We start from the raw sequence: 7,229 nt of genomic DNA on the forward strand, positions 1-7,229 counted from the left end.
CCCAAAGTGCGCCTGACTTGATGTTTTGGTTCGTAAGTGCCAGGGCCTGGCAGGGCGGGGAGGGAGTTTGGGGTTTTGCGGAGGCAGCCCTCAAGGCGGGATGCAGGGAGCAGGCCCTTCTCTGGGACGCTGAGGAAACTCTAAAGGTTCTTTATAAAAACCGAAAATCAAAAACTAAGAATGTAAAATGGTGCAGCTACTTTGGGAAACAATTTGGTATTTCCTCCGAATAATGGCCACTCCCATACCCAAGAGAAATGAAAACGAATGACTACGCAAAAACTTGTGCATAAATGTTCTTTCCTAGGAGCGTTATTCATAATAGTCATAAAGTGGAAACAACTCAAATGTCCATCACTGGATGAGTGGAGAAACCAGTGTAGACTATACAAATAAATATTATCCAGGCGTGGTGGGTCACCCCTATAATCCGAGCACTTTGGGAGGCCGGCAGGAGGATTACTTGGGCCCAGCAGCTTGAGACCAGCCTGGGCAAAATAGCAAAACCTATCTCTACAAAATATTTGCTGGGTGTGGTGGCACATGTCTGTAATCCCAGCTACTGGGGAGGCTGACGTGAGAGGATCACTTGGGTCTAGGAGGCAGAGGCTGCAGTGAGCCGAGATTGTGCCACTGAACTCCAGCCTGGACTAGAGAGCCAGACACTGTTTCAAAAAAGAAAGAAGAGAAAGAAAGGGAGGGAGGAAGGGAGGGGAAGAAGGAGGAGAAGGAGGAGGAGGAGGAGGAGGAAGAATAAGGAGAAGAAAGGAAGAAGGGGAGGAGGAGGAGAAGAAGAAAAAAGAGAGGAAAAAGAAAGGCTCACATAGTGAGATTCCATCTCTACAAAAAAGTTTAAAAAGTATTTGGGTGTTGTGGTGGTGCTTGTACTTCCAGCTACTCGGGAGGCTCAGGTTGGAGGATCGTTTGAGCCCTGGAATTGGAGGCCGAAGTGAGCCATGATCACTGCACTCCAGCCTGGGCAACAGAGCAAGACTCTGTCTCAAAAAAAGGGAAAGAAAGAAATATTATTCAGCAATGAAAAAGAATGAAGTCATGTACAGACTACAATGTGTCTGAACCTTGAAAACATTATGTGAAGTGAAAGAAGCCAGACACAAAAGGCCACATATTGTATGATTCTGTTTATAGGGAAGTGTCTGGAACAGGCACATCTAAATAGACCCAAAAATCCATTAGTGGTTGAGGAATGTCAGAGATGGAGAGGTCCTGGAAAGGAGAGTGACGGTTAATGAGTACTGGGTTTCTTTTTGAGGTGATGAAAATGATCTAAAATTGATTTAGTGACAGTTGCACAACTCTGTGAATATACTAAAAACCCACTAAATTGTAGTTTAACTGTAGTTAAACCACTTTAAATGAATGGCTCATATCTCAATATTAAGTTACTTTAAAAATAACTGACTGTGTCCTCATTTAATAAAGTGGGTGAGCTTGTTTTGGCCTACCTTGGGCCTTTGAGAACTTGACAAAGACTGCATATTTGTCAAAGCTGCTCCTGAAGAGCCCTTTGGCTCACACCTTTTCAAAGACTCATAAAGTGCTTTGTTAACCCTTGCAAACTCCAACTGAGGTAGAGTTCCCAGATTTAGCAATATGGACACAGAATACCCAATTACATTCAAATTTCAGATAAACAGCAAATATCTTTTTAGGAAAGTATGTTCCATGCAACTTTTTTTTTTTTTTTTTTTGAGACAGAGTCTTGCTCTGTCACCTAGGCTGGAGTGCAGTGGCACAGTCTTGGCTCACTACAACCTCTGCCTCCCGGTTCCATGCGATTCTCCTGCCTCAGCCTCCTGAGTAGCTGGGATTACAGGTGCCCACCACTATGCCAAGCTAATTTTTGTATTTTTAGTAGAAACAGGGTTTCACCATGTTGGCCAGGCTGTTCCTGAACTCCTGACTTCAGGCGATGCTCACCTCGGCCTCCCAGAGTGCTAGGATTACAGGCATGAGCCACCATACCCGGCCCCATGCAATATTTGAGATTTACTTTTACTTTAAAAAAAAGAATTCACCGGGCACAGTGGCTCACACCTTTAATCCCAGCACTTTGGGAGGCCAAGGTGTGTGGATTACAAGGCCAGCAGTTCAAGACCAGCCTGGCTAATAACAGTGAAACCCCATCTCTACTAAAGATTAAAAATAAATTAGCTGGGCATGGTGGTGTGCCTGTAATCCCAGCTACTGGGGAGGCTGAGGCAGGAGAATCGCTTGAACCCAGAGGCGGTGTTGTGGTGAGTCAAGAATGTGTCATTTTATTCCAGCCTAGGCAACAAGAGTGAAACTCTGTCTCAAAAAATAAAATAAAATAAAATTCATTGTTTGTCAAAAAATCAGATGTAGGCCGGGCGCCGTGGCTCCTGCCTGTAATCCCAACACTTTGAGAGGCCAAGGCGGGTGGATCACAAGGTCAAGAGATCGAGATCATCCTGATCAATGTGGTGAAACCCCGTCTCTACTAAAAATACAAAAAATTAGCTGGGCATGGTGGCGCATGCCTGTAATTCCAGCTACCCAGGAGGCTGAGGCAGGAGAATTGCCTGAACCCAGGAGGCGGAGGTCGCGGTGAGCCGAGATCGTGCCACTGCACTCCAGCCTGGGTAACAAGAGTGAAACTCCGTCTCAAAAAAAAAAAAAAAAAAAATCAGATGTCATCATGCATCCTCTGTTTTGTCTGGCAACTCTAAATTGAGAAGGAGTAATAAAAGGAAAGTTGAATGGTCTCTGTCCCATTTGTCTAATGCTTTAGAGGAGGGCAGTTCCTCCAAGTTAATGCCACCCAGCCTGGTACCAATGGTAAGAAATGTGCCCTGCTGGGGTTGCAGCTCCAACCCAGCCCTAGACATACCATTAATCCCCAAACTGTATTCCTTGTGGCCCCGAGAGACGACAAGCTCCGTCCTCCCTGAGGATCGATCTGGGAGCAAAAGTCCATGTTAGAGCCTCTTTCCACCTCTGGGTGCCTCCTTCTTTTCCCAGGCCCACCCACGCCTTTGTCTCTGCTGTGTCCTTTTCTTCAGAATGGAACTTCCTTTCCCAGGATTGGTCCTCTGCTATGCTGTCTTCTTGCATCCCAGCTGCTGTGAAGAAATGTCTCCTGACAAAAATCCACCCAGCCCTGGAAACGTCTCTTGTCCATTGTCCTTTTGCCGTCGGGAGGCACACAAATAGCTATGCTTGGCTGTGTGTGAGCGGCTTTAGGAACCCAGTTGCCAGCCCCTCTGGAGAGAGGACCAAGACCTTCTGAACCATGTAGTGGAATCTAAAAGCATGCAGGGATAGTATATACCCCAGCCCAGGACTGTGGTTATCTCTAGGAAGGGAGGGAGAAAAATGGGATGAGAATGGGGCAGTGTTGGGGAATTAGCTTAACTTTTTTCGTCTTAACTTTTAGTTTTAAAAAGGTGTATAGCAAATGTGTTAAATCTGGCAGTCGTAGGTACGGGGAGTATGTTGTATTATTTTCTGTGTATTTAAAATATTACCAAAAATAATTTGAAAATAAAAAAATGAAAAACACTGTAAGTAAACAGACTTATTCTAAAAACTATGAAATGTTTTAAATTATAAACAAAATGTCTGGGTAATTTTTTTAAAAATTTTTTTGTAGAGAAAGGGTTTTGCCATGTTGCGCAGGATGGTTTGAACTCCCGGGCTCAAGTGATCTGCCTACCCCTTCCTCCCAAAGCATTGAGATTACAGGCGTGAGCCACCACTCCTGGCTTTATAAAAAGGAATTCTAATCACATCATAAAATACTTTTCTATGAAGAAAATCTGATGAAGTATTGTACAGTTATATGTTAGAGATTTGCTGAGAAGTACCCAGAATTGGTAACAAAGAGGTGAAGAGAGAACAAGAGGGTGCATTAACTTCTAAAAGTACAGTGTAAATCCTCAAGGACTTTATAATCCAGGAGGTGGCATACAGAAAACTTCGGTCATTCAATAATGAAAGCATCTGGTGAAAAATAATACAGATCAAGTTTAATATCTACGTGCTAATAAATTGAAGGTAAGAGGGTGTTTATGGTAGGCAAGGAAAGCCATGCATCAGACTGATTAGAAGAGAGAACACAGCAAATGAACTTTTTTTTTTTTTTATGTGGTTAGGGGAAGAATTTGCTCTCAGCGTCCTGGGTGTATTCTATATCCGTGGTTCTCAATCTTTTTTTCCTATACCATCTTCTCAAAAGGAACCTCCAAAGCATGCCGTTCCTTTAAAAAACACATATGTTTCTCCTCTCTTCACCCTCTCCTGAACACTCATAAATACAGTTAATATACTCTCAGACACCCCACATAGAGGCACTGTTGGCCTATGTTGCATTAAGCCTTTGTCACTGCTATGGAGTTTCTCGTAGTAACTTTCTAAATAGCATGGCACACACCCACTTCTAATGGATCTGCATGCCTCTATGTCTTCATCTCTTTGTCTCCCTCCTGGTCCCCTTACCGCTGGGCTAAAGTCACAGGTGTCTAAACAGAGCCAAGATGATCATGTTACTCCCTGGGCCACATGGGTCTGTTTAGGCTCATGTCCCCTGGGGAACATTAGAGAGAAAGAATACTCATTAAAATAGCTTGTTAGCCCCGCCTCCAGCTGACTTTCTGTTTAGTTTGACTTTTTTTTTTTTTTTTTTTTTGAGATGGAGTCTAGCTCTGTCACCAGGCTAGAGTGCAGTGGGTGATCTCAGCTCACTACAACCTCTGCCTCCCAGGTTTAAGTGATTCTCCTGCCTCGGCCTCCCAAGTAGCTGGGATTACAGGCACACGCTGCCACACCCAGCTAATTTTTGTACTTTTAGTAGATACGGGGTTTCACCATGTTGGCCAGGATGGTCTTCATCTCCTGACTTCATGATCCTCCCACCTCAGCCTCCCAAAGTGCTGGGATTACAGGCGTGAGCCACTGCACCTGGCCAGTTTGACCCATTTGAGTCTAAAAATTTTAAAACTGCCCAACCCTTTTCAAACATCCTTTGGAAATGAAAAATGTCTGATGCAATTCTGGCATGGAAATTTTTGCTGGACTCATCTCCAATAAGATCTAGAAATAGCAAATTTTTTTTTAAAGGCCTACCAAGGTAAAGACAAAGATGGCTGTGAAATCTACCATGGTAACTTCTGACCCACCTTACCACACATCCTAAACTTGGGGAAGAAGGTATCCCAGAGTCAATGCCCATTCATAACTTTTCTGTCTTTGACTTGTCTTTTCAAAGAATTGATCATCCGTGGCTGAGTGATAAAAAGTTTTAAATGCAGTATGGTTTGTACAGAGAATTAGAGGATAGTTCAAATTATGGCACAGAGACTGAGAAAGGAAAGGAGAAGAACTATTCAAAGTGAGAAACAAACCACTGATTGAAGAGAGGTAGGGGGTGGCATGAGATTAAGTGAGGAGGGTAAGGGAACAAAAATTAACCTTATTATAGAAACCACAAACGAGGCGACCAGTACAATATTCTACATTCAGGAATGCCATGGCTACGTTGATATGTAAATCTGGCGCTTGAACAACAGAGTATTATTGCTGCTAATATGGTAATCCTCAGAGGTACAGAGAAAAAGTGGGTGGGTCATGTGAAATTCATGAAATGCTTGAGGTGAACTCACTGTTGAAGTATTAGTCATGTTTTGTTTTGTGTGTGTTTTTTTCCAATTTATTTTATAGATAAGTATTCCTCTGTACTTTCTGTTTTCTAAAAGGTTAGCTTATTTTTGTGAGGCTATAAAATATTCTGTTGGAAAAGTTTGTTTTTGTTCTAAAGGCATTTTGCAACATGCCTCCCCTCCTTTGGCCTACACGAACAAATATGCCTACATTTGCATACAGCACAGTACCTATTTACTCTCTGTATTGGTTAGAAAGTTCAGAGGCAACAGTCAAAGGAAACATTTTCAGACTGAGCACATAACTCAGCCTCCAGCTTGTTAGCAGGAGCAAAATAAATAAATAAAGCCAAGAAGTACTGAAGCAGTCTGTTGACAGGGAAGGAAAAAGAGACCCAATCAGCATAAAAATAAGGAAGAGAAAATGAGGCTCAAGGAACTAAAACTTTCCAAGCTCAAACTTTCCCTCCCCTCTTCCCCTTCACCAACATACTAAAAGCTTCCTCTCAAACGCAACAACAGCAGCTCTTGATACTTACTGTATTATCTACTCTTTTCTACTTAAAATATGTTGCTCTTTCTTTCTTTCTTTCTTCTTTCTTTCTTTCTTTCTTTCCTTCTTTCTTTCTTTCTTTCCTTCTTTCCTTCTTTCTTTCCTTCTTTCTTTCTTTCTTTCTTCTTTCTTTCTTTCTTTCTTCTTTCTTTCTTTCTTTCTTTTCTTTCTTTCTTTCTTTCTTTCATGGATTCTCACTCTGTAGCCCAGGCTGGAGTTCAGTGGCACCATCTCGGCTTACTGCAACCTTCACCTCCCGGGTTTAAGCGATTCTCCTGCCTCAGGCTCCCCAGTAGCTGAGATTACAGGAACTTGCCACCACGCCTGGCTAATTTTTTGTATTTTTAGTAGAGATGGGGTTTCACCATGTTGGCCAGTCTGGTGTCGAACTCCCGACCTCAGGTGATCCACTCACCTTGGCCTCCCAAAGTGCTGGGATTACAGGTGTGAACCACTGCACCCAGCCTACTGTTGCTGTTTCAAAGCTGTATATGTACATCTCTCACCCTGTGAAAAAGAATAAATTGTGCCCTTATTTGAGGAAATAATAAAAAAATGTATTTATTTGGCCAATAAGCAACCATTTAAAACTAAGCTACTCTTTGTAAAAGAGGCCTTGCCAAGCATCCCTGTTAGTCATTTACCCTTGAGTATGAATATGCTTTTTTTTCCTCTTACCTGCTCCCTAAATATTAGTTTAAGGCAGGGTTTACCGGGGAGAAAAGAAAAATATATGGTTTTGGAGGATAGATGTTATAAGAGGGGGAAGATCTGGGTAGATCTGATTACTGTGGTTGGGCTTTCAGCATTTAAAGAGCAGCAAGTAGACACTGGATACCTGTGGGGGTTAGGGTGGGGGAGGTAGGATAGAGCTGAAGAAAGTACAGTCAGGTACCTTCTTTAACAAGTCTCCCTTCGGGTTCCTTTCTGTCCAAAAGGAGTAATTTTCCAGATTGAGTGCCACGGCCTTCATTCAAGGGGCCAATGAATCCTTCTAGGGTCACTAGTGCTTCAAATTCCCAGGTGTCCCTAATTGG

Source organism: Saimiri boliviensis, chromosome 7, assembly GCF_048565385.1.
Source record: "Saimiri boliviensis isolate mSaiBol1 chromosome 7, mSaiBol1.pri, whole genome shotgun sequence".
In the NCBI taxonomy this organism is placed as follows: domain Eukaryota; kingdom Metazoa; phylum Chordata; class Mammalia; order Primates; family Cebidae; genus Saimiri; species Saimiri boliviensis.